This window comes from Canis lupus, chromosome 31, assembly GCF_011100685.1.
Source record: "Canis lupus familiaris isolate Mischka breed German Shepherd chromosome 31, alternate assembly UU_Cfam_GSD_1.0, whole genome shotgun sequence".
Lineage (NCBI taxonomy): Eukaryota > Metazoa > Chordata > Mammalia > Carnivora > Canidae > Canis > Canis lupus.
This window is the reverse complement of record NC_049252.1, coordinates 38,991,062-39,005,747: the sequence shown is the minus strand read 5'-3', so window position 1 is coordinate 39,005,747 and position 14,686 is coordinate 38,991,062. Positions and strand designations below refer to the sequence as shown.

General features: G+C 61.2%; 1 long non-coding RNA gene across 2 annotated transcripts; it reads right to left on the bottom strand.

The window, feature by feature from the left end:
- Positions 1–412: 412 nt before the first annotated feature.
- On the bottom strand, positions 413–5,676 carry LOC119867097. 2 transcript variants are annotated; one of them, XR_005382475.1, is made up of 6 exons: positions 5,415–5,676; positions 4,657–4,757; positions 2,937–3,739; positions 1,558–1,735; positions 889–1,059; positions 413–492 (listed from the first exon to the last, which is right to left on the bottom strand). It is a non-coding gene; the product is annotated as an uncharacterized LOC119867097 (long non-coding RNA). The 2 variants fall into 2 exon arrangements; XR_005382474.1 differs by lacking the exons at positions 413–492; positions 889–1,059; positions 1,558–1,735; positions 2,937–3,739 and having other exon boundaries at positions 4,516–4,757; positions 5,415–5,588.
- Between the last annotated feature and the right edge of the window lie 9,010 nt (positions 5,677–14,686).

Below are 14,686 nucleotides of genomic sequence, written 5' to 3'. Positions count from 1 at the left end.
CGGGGAGGCGGAAAGAGGAGGGATCGAGGGGACGGAGGGGAGGGGGGTGCAGGGGCGGGTCCCTGAGGGAACGGGGTGGGGCGCTGTGCCGGGGCGTCTCAGGGCCAGGAGTGGGGGGCGGGGAGGACAGGTGGGGGGAACCTTGCTGTGAGCTTGGCCTGTGGCCGGGACGGGTCACTGGAGGGGAGTGTGCCCTGGTTGGTCTCGGGCGTGGGACCGGCCGGTGGACCTGGACCTGGGCCCTCCCGGGCCGGCGCCCGCCCCCTCCTCCCCCGGGGTCTTGGAGGCGCGGCCGAGCCCGGCCTGCGGGGCCTGGTCCCGAGACCCCGCCCCGGGAGAGCCCGCCCAGCGCCCGCCCCGCCCCGCCCCGCCCCGGGCCCCCCTTCCCGCCCCCGCCGCGCAATCCACCTGCACCTGCGAGTCTGTGGGTCCGGACGCCCCGGACGCGGCTGTGCTTCTGCATCACGTTCGCAGGTGCTGGGGTCCACACACCTGCCGGCAGGTGACCCAAGGAGGTGACTGCTAGGCCGTCCTCGCGTGTTTAACTACCCCTCCTTCCACACCTCTTGGGCTTCTGTTTTGTTGGTATTAGTCACTTTTGTGGAGTGAACCCTGTGTGTCATCTGTGCATTGGGGCCTATTCTTAGGATTATTTCTTCCAGGGCAGCATCGCACAGCACGAGCCAGGTCAGACACCGCAGCCACACCTCCGAGGGCAGCCGGGCCTGCAGGGGTCCCGGGACTCCCTACCCCGCACCCCTCCAGGTGCCCCGGGAGGGAACTAAGCCTCGCTGGGCCTCCTTAGGCCTGGGAGCAGCTGGCTGCCAGGGCAGGGACTGCGGGACCAGCCTGGGGCAAGGCTCTGACTCTTGGCGCCCCGATCGGTACCTTTTGCCCTTAGACCAGCCAGGAGGCATTTTCCAGGCTTCTCCCCTGTGAGCTCTACTCCTTCATGGGCCACTGGCAGCCTACTCGCTCAAAGGTCACCGTGATGACAGTTTTGTAGGAGCCTCACTCCAGCACACAGAGGACCCCTGAGGTGTTCAGAGACAGACGAGGCTGGGTGACACACAGACACAGGACAGAAGTCAGTGCAGGCACGGGGGGTGGGTCAGGAAGAGCTGTCTCATTTGCCTTCACGTGTCCCTTGTGTATTCAAAGACAACCTTTGAAAAACAAAGGGCCCCCATCCTCAGGGTAAGAAGGGACTATGGGTGCATCCACCCCGGAGCTGCTGGGGAAAGCAGGAATACAAACATCTGGGTCGTGAGTCCTTCCAAAGAAGGGGTCACAGAGGCAGGGGCCACCCCAGCAGTGTGGCCAGCAATGGCCACTTCGAGCAGAGAGACATGCTTAACCGTGCGCTCTGGGAGGACGGCTCTGGGGTAGGAAGGAGGCTGCAGAGGAGGAGGACATGGCGGCCCTGGCTGGGTCTCCCAGTCGGTCGGGAGGGGAGCACGGTGCTGGGAAGTGAGCAGGAAGGAACAGTGGACCCGGAGCCCGGGGTTGCAAGGATTTGTCACGTCCTGACTACGTGGCTCTGGCTGCCACCCTCACCTTGACTCTCTGGGCAGAGGATAGAAGGACCATGAGGCTTCCGCTCCTGAGGCCGGGGGGTGGGGGGGCGCCCACGGGCAGAGTACCTCCAGTCCACCCCCTAGATTACAGGCTGCCAGCTTCCCACTTCCCCATCCTCTCCAGGGGCCCTCGTCCCCTCAGCTGCCTTCATTGCCTCCTGAAAGACACAGTTAGTCATTAGGAAATTAATGATAGTGTTTTCGGGACAGCATGTTGGACCCTAACAACTTTCAATTATTTCCAGTTCCTGCCAGCCCTGGGAGGAAAAAAGCAGCTCATCTCATGCCTCCGCCCTTGACACACGAGACAATCCACGTCTGCCGGAGTATTATCATATGTTAGCAGATCTCTGAAAGCCAAACTGCAGACCACAGCAGCTGGGCCGGGGCCTGGAGCAGGCCTGGGCTCCGCCCCCTAAGCAGGACCAGCCTGCCGCGAATTCCCCACACACTGTGCTCCACGCACTTCCCCCTTCATTAGCACCGTGTGTGCTGTTCGCCACCCTCTCAATCGCTGTCACTGCGGTCCTTCCCGTGAGAAGTGCACCCAGGGGCCCGCATTTATAAATAACTCCATGGTGTCTTGTGGGGATGCAGGGAGCAGGGAGAGAAGGAGCCTTGTAATTATCATCTGCTTGGAATGATGTCAGATCAAGCCCTGGGAAGCCTCCTAGTGCCCGGCCTTCCTGATTGTCACACACATCCCCGCCACCAGGGAGTCTGGGGCATGGAGGGTGGGGGCAAGGAGCCTTCTCGGTTCCATATTAGATGGCTAAAAGGGCCGGGAAAATAGCTGCGCAGGAAGCAGTCCCAGTGGCCAACGGTGTCCAAGTCTTCCGGGTGGTGCATGTTCCCGGGCGTGATCGCAAGTGGCACCCAGCACCCAGCTACAGAGGCCCCCTCCCCTGCTACGGAGAGGGGTCTGGAGCCATCGACCTGGGCCTGGTTGGAGTGCGGGGCGTCTGCCGGCCTCTACGTTGGGCCTGTTCTCCGCAGGGAGAGCTCACATCGGCCTCTCTGCCACCCCTTGAGCTCACGCTAAAGCGCAACGACACAGTTTACCTGGTCACAAGTCGAGAGCCTAGGGGACGAGTGTTGCTGCTAAAGCCCCGTTCACAAAACGCTGAGGCGGGACCACGCCGCCAGCGCCTGGGCACAAAGTGCGGCCCCGGGGGCGGCAGGGCTGGGTCTGCTGAGCTCAGAGGAGATTCCGTGAGGCCAGCGTGATGGAGCGTGAATCGGGAAGCCGGTAGACCAGGCCCACGCCAGCTGCCCTGGTCGGGGAACACGCCCAACGCTGCCCACTAGGCTCCTCCCCCGTGACGCAGGAATCCGAGCTGTGCACCTGGCCTTTCTTACCTGGTTGCTGAAGCCTCTGATGGCTCTTTCATCAGGTGAGGCGATCAAGGGGGCTCCTCTTGTGCCCCCCTGCTGGAGGAGCAGCTCCTAAGCAGTCATTGGCCATGTCCCCGGCCCGCGACTGGGCGGGTGTGGGAGGAGGTGAAGTCGCACCTGCGCAGAGGCAAGCTGTACCAACCAGGCTGCTGAGGTGCCCGCGCCTGGATGATGGTGAAGGCTGGAAACGTGCTCCAGGAGGAGAGCGGAGCATGCACGGAGCATCCAACACAGACGTGCGGGAAGAAGGGGGGAAAGAAGCAGGGACATGAACGGTGCTGCAACCCGCCGGGACCCACAGACCCTCTCTCCTCTGGGGCTGGCAAACTGACCCACCGTCTACAGCGGCCCTGCACCCCAAGGTTCTCCCGGACCCACATGCTGCCCTGCGTCTGCACTCCCGTTGGACTGGGTCACCGTCCAGCCAGGCATGCCCCGACTGCAGCAGACTGCTCTGTGGGTATGAGGGGCTGGGAGACAGCAAAAGCTGTCCTTACGGTGGACACAGAAAGTTATCCCCATGCTGGGAAGTCGGGCTCAAACCACGCGTGGAAGCCATGGCTCTGACCCAAAGGATAAACGTGGGGGTGAGCAGAAGTCCTGCTGGCACCTGCCAGGACCCCAGCTTGCCTGGTGGGCTCCCTGCTTTTAGCCTGTAACAAGCATGGTTGTCGTCCCCGGTCTGGTCGTGGACGGGGGCCTGGGTTTTGTCCAGTGTTGTCGTCATCCCCGGGGGACTGGAGTCAGCGGCCTACGTCCTCTAGGCCCTTCACACGAAAAAGCAAGTGAGTCACAGCTGCCCTTGACTGCATGTCCCGATTCAGACAGCAGGCTCTAGAGCCGATGCGCCAAGGCCATCAGGGAAGAGAAAGCCAGAGCCAGAGAGGGGGACGGAGCCAGAGAAAGAGAGACACAGAGAGAGAGGGATAGAGAGAGATGGGAAGGGAGAGCCAGGGCCAGAGAGGGGGACGGAGCCAGGGCCAGAGCTAGAGAGGGGAAAGAAACAGAGAAGGAAAGACAGAAAGGGAAGGACACACAGAGACGGAGAGAAGACGCAGAGGGGGCGAGAGACAGAGACAGGCTGCTCCCGAGTGTGCTCCGGCCCTCCAGCCCTCCCCCACGGCCAGCAGAGCGCCACGCGCACACCTTTTTATCTGCACGGTCTCTAGTGTTTCCTGTAAGGGAGGGAGGTGTGGCCTTCCTCCTCCTCTCTGAAAGGACGGGGCCTGCACACACCTCACAGCCCCCACCCCAACGTCACCGGGGCCGCCCCTTCTTCAGGGAGACTCCTCACAGTGCCTCCATGGAAGACTCTAGAGTGAGACCTGCTGTCCGAGCCGCCTCCCCACCCCAACACCCGCTGGGCCGGCAGGAAGAGGCCGGAAGGGCGAAGCAGAGCTTCCAAAGCCCTGAGCCTGAGGGAGGAGCCGCAGGCTGCGTGGCGGGACGCAGGGGTGCTGCAGGTGCCTGGCTTTGCCAAGCAGACCGAAGGCTCTACGGGGACCCACACACTGGCTGTTTTTCAATTAGGGTCACGTGAACGTTTTCGGTTGCCATAAATCATCTCTAATTAATAACTAACAGTGGAGATGGATTTCAACACCCAAGAATATTCGTGCAATAGCAAGAGTGTGAAGGGGCAGGTATGGCTCAGCCGTTCCAAGACGATCTCCTTCAGACCCACATTTTCTTAGGGTTTCATCCATGGCGTCCTTCCTTTGGCAACCACGCTGCCTTCCTGCTTTATCCATTTGATCGCTCGCTGGCAAAGACCTCTGATGAGAACTTTAAGGTGAAATTTAAAAATGTCAGTGTTGAGAAACCATTAAAATGCAAATTGTGGGGCTCTCAGAGGGCCGTCTGCAGCCCCTCTCCCAATCACCCCCTCCACTGCCTCAGGTCAGGCCGGCCCCCCACACGGGTTCCCCCAGGCCAGTGGGGAGCGAGGAGCTTGCAGACCCACAAACAAAGGCAAAGCAATGAAGCAAACCGTCAAAAGCTCCCAAGTGCACTGCACCTGCCACTCGCCCCCCAAGATGGGGAGCCAGGGGTCTTACAGGAGACCGTGTGAGCAAAATCGGAGCAGGAGCACGTGGTAGGTGTGCTGCAGCTGCAGACCCCTCCCTGCCCCAACCCGACACCCAGACCAGCAGTGCTTGGTCACCCAGCTCACTCATACACGGATGGTCCCTCGCCCCCGTCTCTGCCGCTGGTGCCGGCTCAGCCGTCCAGGGGCTGCAGATGGAGGCGTCTCTGCTTTTACATTCACACGTCCCAGGCCACCGCTGCCCAGGGCCCAGAGCAAGGCCACGGAGGCAGGATTGCCTCCGACCCCAGGGCCGGCCGTGCCACCAGCTCTCCACTCTCCCACCTGCAGAGCAGCAGACCCAACCCTGTCTGCCTTTGTCTGGAAGGCCCCAGAAGGAGCTGAGTGCCACTCACCCCGCTGGTGGGAACTTTACGTCAAGGGCTCGTAGGGTGGAGAGACGGTGGTGGCTCCTCCCGGACAGTGGTAGGCTTTCCAGCCACCAAGTGCCAGGCATATGCAAGGTGCCATCGCCATTGTGGTGTCTCTGTCACTCTCCCCGCTGACGTGGCACGGCCAGGATGCCACACTGAGCTTGAGAGGGGACCACACCCAAATCGCAACACCCGGTGGCAAAGCAGCTCTGCCACACTGCCGCCGCCCTGGCTGCTGGGCAGACTGAACCACGGGGCAGGCGAGCCTCCCAAATGCAAATTACAGGTGCCTGGTTGTACTAGGAGTACGACAAACCCAAGTGCTAGACAAATGGCCACCTTGTCTAATGCTCGCACACCCGCCGGCCCGTGCTGCGAGTTTCTGTACGGGAGGACGTGGAGGCACGGTCCAGACGAAGCCAGGAGAAGCTGGAAGTGTATTTGCAAAGCAGGTCATGTACAGTAGCGCGCTGCTGAACGGGGCTCGGGCCTGATGGCAGCTGAGAGCCAAGCCTAGGGAGGAAGCGCACAGCTCCCCACAGTCCACACAGGCTCGCAAGCGCACACACGCCTCCATGCACAAGCACACGTAACACACCTGCATGTGCAATGTACAAGCAACGCACACATGTACAATCACATATACACATGTATGCATACACGCATGGACAAGCACACATACAAGCACTGTATGCATACGCACATGCACACGTATGCATATATGTGCATATGTATAAGCACATGCACACACTCATACACACATGCACAAGCACTGCGCACACATACACCCTGCATGCACATGCATGTACAAGCACTGTGCACGTGTATGCATGCATGCACAAACACACATATACCTGCATGCACAAGCACACGTACACCCGCATGTACATGCCTGTACAAGCACCTGTGCACGTGTGTGCATTTGCACACGTGCACACAAGCATGTGGACACGTATGCACACATGCACAAACATGCGCATGTACACACAAGTGTGCATACACACACACACTCTGAAGACGGTGGCCAAAGCTAAAACCTGATGCTGTCCCCCAGCCTCTGTCCTCGCGGGGAAAGGACCAGGGTGGGCAGAAACCCTGAAAGGCTCAGTCTCCCCAGGAGGACACTTTGGGACGGGAGGTCCCCCCTCCACCTCTCCACCCTCTACCCGGTGGAGGAGAATCTCCAAGAGAATCACTCCCGGGGCCAGGCAAGGGGACAAGATGGACACTGACACTTCGGACCCGCCAGCCTCCCCCAGGGTCCTCCCTGAGTGGGACACGGCGACAGACCTCAGGAGATGGGGACAGACTGGTGTTGGCTCCTCAGCTCCAGGTCCCTGAGGCAGGAGGTGAGCAGGAGGGTGCAGACCAGCAGGACGTGTGTGACCAGGCAGAGAGGGTGCCCCGCAGCTCCCCGCGTGTCCTCCTGGCATCCCGAGGCGCGTGGGGACAGGGGCAGGCCAGGCCGACAGGACAAGCCCTGGAGGCAGACCAAGGGCCTCGGACCCCTTCCACTCGGAGGGAAAGTCACTTGTCCTGACAGACGCTGACATATACTTGAGCGCGGGTTTCCTCCCCTGCCGGCCTCGTAGAGCCCCGGTCTCCTGACACCTGCGTGGAAGGTCAAGACGGCCGCAGTCTGCGACAGTCCCCGTGTGAACAGGGGAAGCCCGTGCTCCTCCGAGTGACAGGCTGAGCTCTCTGACCTGCACGGCTGGACGGAGGGCTGCTGCGCTGGTTTCTGGGGCCAGGCCTCGGGGGCCTCCAGTGCCGCTCTCGGATTGCTCGCTCTCAGCGAAGCCAGCCAACGTGTGAGCCGTCCAGGCCCGGGCCCACCTCGCCCCGTGCGGGCCCAACCGAAAGATGCGTCTGCAGCCCTTCCAGCCCGGGGAAGGGGGCTTCGGATGGTGCCAGCAACGCCACGTATGAAGGATGGAGCTGACCCTGCCCACCCCCGGAGGGCTGAGAGGCGATTATAAACCATGGTTTGAAGCCGCTACGTGTTTACGTGGTCTGCTGTGCTTGTTAGACAATCAAAACAGGGTTCCACATGACATCGTCTTATACCAAGAGACCTATTTCGCCGTAAAGAGGGTCTGAAAATGGGCACATGCCCATGGTTCACTGGTGTGACCCTGGACCCCATCGCCCAGAAGCGGCCGACGCAGTAAGGGCGACGGCGAGGCGTGTTAACGGCGAGCTAAGGTGGCAGCCCTGGGCCAGAAGCCCACAGGAGTCCGCCGCTGTCCCCCAGGACGCAGGGTTTGTGCACACGCGACGGTCAGGGAGTGGCCCTGGGTCCCCAGCGCCTTGGGTACCAGCTGCAGGAGCCACAGAGCAGAGCAAGTTTGCTGTCCCCACCGTCCTCGTGAGTCCGCGGCACGATTCCCGCTTCCAGTCACTGCAGGTACAGGCTGTGCCCGACGGGGCGTCCTGGTTCCCTGCTGGGGGCGGGCGAACATTTCTGCCAGCGTCCCCAGCACGCCGGCGGCCGCGACTACCACTCGGCCACGTCAGCTTCCCAGGTCGAGCAAGCAGAGAAGGGACTGAATCAGCCCCAAACACCGCGGGGGGCTAGGCCTGCTGTCGCTCGATGGGGACGGGAGGGAAATGCCTGGAACGGGCCCGTCCGCTGGGACACTTCGCTGTCCGTGCCAACTGATAAACTGTAGGAGGACAATTGCAGCCACCGAGGCCCCTCTGAGGACAAACAAATCCGAGCAGCCGAGCTTCCAGCTGAGGGAGAACCGTCCAGAAAGGGGGGTGGATGAAGGAGTATTGACCTCAGCCGCGGGGACCGTAGCCGGGACCACTGCCCGCTTGGACATCCTCTCTCTGACCTTCCGGGAGGCAGCAGCTGGTAGCGTCGTGAAGCACCGTGCTGGCACCGCCCTCCCAGGGCGTAGGTCCGGGCACCCGTCCTCGGGCGGGACGTGTGTGAGATGCCCTGTCATCGGCGCCCTGTGGGTCCCACCAGGTTGCCCGGCTGGAGCAGCTCTGGCCACACCCGGCCCGCCCTGCAGCCCCCACGGCCCCCACGGGTCCCACGCGCCCACCTGGGGGCTGTTTGCAGGGCTGCGAGCCGTGGGTGAGCGACACCCACAGAGCCTTTCCTCGGGGTCACGGCGGAGGCCTCCTCCCGGCTTCCTTGGGGCGTTCTTGTTGGCTCTGAGGATGCGCTGCACCATTACGCCGCCGCCGCCCATGCACACGCAACCTGCACGTGCACGTGCCAGGGTGGGCACCCCAGCCTGTGAGCAGCAGGACCTGGCAGATGAATCCCGTCCCCTTCCCTTCCCCGCGCCGACGGGAACTGAGTTCCAGGAGCTGCACAGAGCGTCTCTGAAGGCGGAGCATCGGCTGGTGACACCCAGCGACCCCCCTGGTGTCTGTTGCCCTGCCTTCCCGCCTGCGCCCCCTCTTCTCCGAGACTGCAAACCCCAGGAAAACCGTGAGCACAGAAGCCTTTGCCTCAGGCTCTACTTTCTAGGGCAAGTGAGCTAAGAATAGACAACAATAATCATACAATTTTAACTATGCAGCCTTGTTCAAAAAAAGGGAAGGAGAACTTTATAGTGTCCAAAATAAATGCAAAGTCAAAGCCGGAGTAGTGACAGGAGCTGACGCCGGGTCAGCCCTCAGGGAGCAAGGGACAGACGACAAGAGTGGTGACAGGCTCGTGCGTAGCTCAGAGTGGAGATGGGGCCCGGGTCTGCATTCGCTGGGGCGGCCAGGGGCCACCTCACCCACGTAACGAAGCTGCTTCCAGAAATGAGCAAGGACGTTTTCCATCTTCGTGGAGGTCGCAGGAAGAGGCTCACGGAAGAAATGGGAACTCTGAGCACACGCGTGAGGACGTGCAGGTCCCGGCCTAACATGAGAATAAAAGCCGCGTCGTGATTGGCGTCCCCCGTGCACAGGAAGGGGGAGAGGCGGGCGGTGAGAGCCGTTCACGCAGGAAACAAGGACGAGAGGTCAATGATAGTAAGATCAGGGGCGACATAAATAAATAACAAAACTTTTTATTTATTTATTTTTAATTTTTTTTAACAAAATTTTTTAAAGAAGTAACTTAGAAACTTCGGAGATGGAAAATATCACAGGAAGGTGGAAAGTCTCGGGGCGAGGGCTGAGGACAGGTGAGACAGTGGGCCGGGCTCCGTGAGCTGGAACGGAGGCGGGAACGGTCCCCGGAAAACAGCACAGAGAGGTCAAAGGTCGCTTCAATCACGGGCCATCAAGAGACGAAAAACAGAGACAATGCAACGGAGGTGTTGAGGGGGGACTAAAGGCAACGCTCGGAGAAAATGACGAGGAAGTTTCCAGAATGGACCGTGCGCGAGTTTGCTGGGCCGCCGTGACCTGGAGCCACGGGGGGTGGGCCGGACCGGCGGGGCTGCTCCTCCCGGGGCCTCTCTCCACGAAGTGTCCCCGCTCCTACGAGACCAGGCCGCGCTGTGGCCTCAGTTTACCTTAACCACCTCTTCACTAAGGACGCCGTCTCCTGCTATGGCGCCTTCCGAGGAGCAAAGCCAGCCCGCGACAGACGCCGCCGACGGTGGACAACGTGGAAGCTGCCACCTGAGGCTCGAGCAAAGCCGACACACGGGACCGTCACAGAGAGGAGCCCGCAGGCGACGGAGGCAGAGGCCGCTGTCGCTGTCCAGGGACCCCGCCGCCGAGCGAGCACGGACGCCCGCAGAAGCGTCCCTCCACGGGGAGCCTGAGTGTCTCGACAGACGGGGGTCCCCGAGCGCTCTGGAGCGACACGGAGCGACACGGCCCCGGGACGAGAGGGCGCCCACGGAGACGGCCATGCAGGCGGCAGGCGGGTGCGGAGTCCCAGCAGCGGGGCCGAAACAGCAGCGTAGTGGCTCATTGGGGACCTCGAAGGTCATGTGGGCCAAGGAGGGGGCACTCAGGCCTCCATGACCGGAGTGGGCACCGGGAGACGTCCCCAGAATGATCCCTGGTGCAGGAGAAACTCTGGGTTCTCTCCACAGAAGCCTCGTGACCCAACACCAGGCGGACAAGGGGGGACTTCTGTGCCCTGGGGGATGGACAGCAGGGCCCTCGCCCGGGCCACCGCACACCGTGTGCTGCTGTCCATGCTGCTCCCAGGCAGGGGACCACAGCGGGCAGCACCCCGCAGGCTCTGCCCAACAAAGGGGAGCCTCTCGTTTTGCACAGGGGAGCCCTGCTCCCTGCATGTGTCTGGGCACAGCAGGATCCACGGGGGCAGGCCTACCCCTGGTGGCTACATGGCCCATGGCAGCCTCGAGCCTCCCACTCCCCTCTTGTCCCATCCTCAGCTCGTCTCACCCTGCGGTAGATGACCCAGACCTCTCAGACCCCCACCCGGGTCTGCCCTGGGAAGGCCCCGGGCCTTAGCAGCTCTCCAGGAAGGCTGGCAGGTGTGGTCCACAGGGGCTGGTGTGGGATGCGGGTGGACACAACCCTCTGGCCATGAGGCTTTTGATGTACAGGGAGGGGCAGAGTAGGGCCAGAGCGGTTGGAGGGGATCCCTCAGATCCGGGAGGGCCGCATTTCAGGCTACTGTGCCCACCGCGTGCTTTACAGGTGACGTCTCATTTTATCCAACCCACCCTCACAAAGTGGATAAGTGCTTTAAAAGTCGTGCACCCGAGTGCACACATGCATGCACATCTGCATACACACCTGCACACACACACCTGCACATGCATGCCATGCACACCCCCACACACCCATGCACACATGCATGCACACACAGGTCGCACACACACCTGCACATGCACGCCATGCATACCTGCACACATGCACACACAAGCACAGGTGCCATGCACACCCTCACACACCCATGCACACACAAACAACCCCACAACCAGAAACCCCGCTAGCAATAGGAGCCCACGGTGGCCACGGGAGGACGCGGTTGACCCAGGCCTCCGGCTCCCACCAGCTGCTCCCAGGCCACGTCAAAAGGCAAAGCAGGCTGATGGCAGGATGTTCTCCTCGGGCCTGGTAGTGGACGGCTAGCCCGTATTTTTAACAAGAGGCGTAAGAGCTTATGTAACCTGTTCCTTCCAGGGGAAAGTGAAGTTTCTAGCAGTCGGTGAGGAAACCCCCGTCCTTTGGAAGAAGCAGGTGACATGCTCTGAAAACAGATACTCCATCTAACGTCCTGTGGCTCCGTTGCCAACACCTGTTCAGTGTGTCACCTAGAACGGTTCTCGCATCTGCTCGTTTCTAAAACGTAGAAACAATGTTTTGTAAACCATCAAAAATGGTCTTTCAGATAAAACGTCTCAGTGAGTTTTGAACCCATTTGTTAAAGACGCGCCAGTGCGACCCTTCCAGCCGGTCTGCAGGACCCCGGAGGGCTCCAGGGCCGACGGCGGCTCCACACTAGCCTCCGTGCAACGCGGGCGGACCCCAACAAGGCCCGGACGTGGGAGGACCTGGGAGGAACTGGGAGGCCACAGAGGGCGCCCCCCTCGGCTGGAATCCCCGTGTTCTTCTGCGCCGTTCCCTTCTGCTGCGACAGCCGCGTCCTGAAGCCCGCCCGTCACATCAGGAGCCGTGGGGCACAGGGCCCGGTGCACCAGCCCCCGGGCTTGGAAGCGACCAAGTGCAATCGTCCCCACCAGCCTCCCTAAATACCATTACAATGATCGATTTGTTAAAAAAAATAATAATAATAAATAGATAAATAAATAATTTGTAATGCTAAATTGAGAGCAGAATGGTTTTTTAAATGATAAATGAACATTTTTGAAATGTTCATTTCATTTTATCAGAAATGATGGGATCTCATTTTCACGTATGCTTTGTATGTCTGATATTTTAGTGCAGCGCGTCGCACTACGTATTTTTAATTACATAGATTACATATATTTGGAAGGAGGTCATCAGATGCTTTTTACTGATGTGCGGGTGATCAAAATGCTTAAAGACCATGCGTCAAATTAAATTTTTTAAGATTTAATTTAGTTTTATTTTATTTTTAGATTTATCTATTTGTTATTCATGATAGACACACATGAGAGAGAGAGAGAGAGAGAGAGAGAGAGGCAGAGGCACAGGCAGAGGGAGAAGCAGGCTCCATGCAGGGAGCCCGACGTGAGACTCGATCGCTGGTCTCCAGGATCACGCCCTGGGCCAAAGGCAGGCACCAAACCGCTGAGCCACCCAGGGATCCCCCGCCTTTTTTTTTAATTTTAAAGAATTAAAAACATTCATAAAATACCGAGAGGAAAAGAAGGAACAGCAGAGAACAGCGTGTGATTGGCTAGGAGTGTCAGGTGGGCCTCGACCCACCCCTGCTTGTGGCGCCCAAGGGGACCCTGCTGCAGGGCGGAGGGGGACCTGGGATCTGGGACCCTGCCCAGGGCGTCACTGGGCACCTGCAGCCTGAGGCTGAGCCCTGGGAACCCGCGGCGTTCAGGCGTGGGGCCCACAGGCCGGGCTCACGGCCCATTGCACGCGCGAGCAGGGAGCGTGGCAGTGGGCTGGCCGACCACGCTCCCCCAGACCCCCGCCTGCTGCCTGCCCAGGGCTCCTCTCACCCTGCTGCTGGCCTGCGGGGGGGGCAAGCCCGGAGTCCTGGAGGCGAGAGGAGACGGCAGGCACCCCACAGTCCCTCGGCAGCAGGCACGGAGCAGGGGCCTGGGGTGCAAGTGACACAGGGAGCCCACCCACGGCGGGAGAGCCTGCTGGCCGCGTCCCCAGCCCTGCCTCCGAGGACCCGTCTCGGCGCCGGCCAGCTCGTGCAGGACCACGGGAGGGTGGCTCAGCCGCACCCTGTTAGAGCCCCACAGACGGCCCTGCAGGCCCGCCCCCGCCCCCCCTGCCGCCATCCAGAGCCCTAATCAGCCCCTCGGGAACAGGACGGGCCCTCCCAAGCCGCAGGATTAGCCGCTCAGAACGCAGCAGCGCAGGCTCCAACGTGCGGCGACACCCCTGGGACGGCCCCGGCCCGTCTGTCCTGCGAGACTGTGTTGCTCGCGATAACCAACGACACTAACTCGGGGACAAAACTCGGCATTAAGATGTTCAAGGAGGAAAAAAAAAATCTCCGGATAGTTTTGACGGGGATGAAGCGACTGATCCTTTCCGGGACTTTGCACGTCGGCGCGGGGAGGGCCTTGGATTAACCCGCCCGCCGAGCAGCGCCTGTGCGTCCTGCCGCCTGTCACTCGAGCGAGCGAGAGCATCGGCTTAAGCTTCTTTTTCCTCTTTAAGCTGCCCGGCCCGGCTCCCTGCCCCGAGACTGGTTTTACAAAGCAAGGATATTTATTTCCCGAGTCGTGGAAAATCCATACCCCTCCCCCCGAGTGACCTGCTTCTGCGAGGAGTTAAGTAACGAAGCACACGTGCCAGGCACTGCCGGGGCGCCGACGGCTCCCGCCTCACAAGCGCGTGACTTGTGCCAAGGGGGACGGTCTGCACGGCCAGATAAGCCCCGACGGGGAGGGCCCTGCCCCCTGCGCCCCTCTGGGGCAGCCACAGGGACGTGAGGGGCCCACGGCCACCACCAGCTGTGCCCACAGGCCTTGGGAGGGGGGGTAGAGTGACTCCCTTTCCCCCGGGGTGGGGATGTCCAGCCCCACCCGCCGCGGGGCCAGCGCAGGAACCAATGGTGTCGTCATCAGTTACGAGGGAGAGCACGCGGAGCAGGGCGCAGTATTGCCACCCCAGGGGCAGCCGGGCTGGGGGGTGCCCGCGGCCACCCTCGTCCATCCCTGGAAGTCGGGCACTTGCCTTGAGCAATGCTGGGGGTCAGGCGGCCAACCACGGTGCAGGGGTGGGGAGGGCGAGAGGCCGGAGGGGCTGCTTCCAGGGCACCCCCAGCGCTGCCCCCTCCCCCACACCCAGCCCAGGAACCCCCCCATCAGGCCTGACCTGTCCCAGCCCGCGTGGGGCACGGGTCCTCCCCGCTGCTCCCGTCGCCACCTGCAGATCTCTCACCTCCTTGCAGACGGGAGGCGGGGTGCCGACCCCAGCCCAGCTGTGTGCCCACCCCCCGGAAGGTGCCGGGACACCGAATGGCTGTCCCGCCTGGGTTCTGTTTCCTCTGCCCCGCGGTCGCCACCCCCTTCCCCGCGGCTCAGCGTCCCCATTCATAAAACAGTCAGCGACACAGATGATATTCAGGGACCCCCCTGGGGCCCACATTCTGAGTCTAATGTTTAAAAAGAATGAAATGAAAGTAAAAGGAGAAGCCGGTCAGGGTTAAAGACGTTTCCATGGAAATGGACCCCCACCCCCACCCC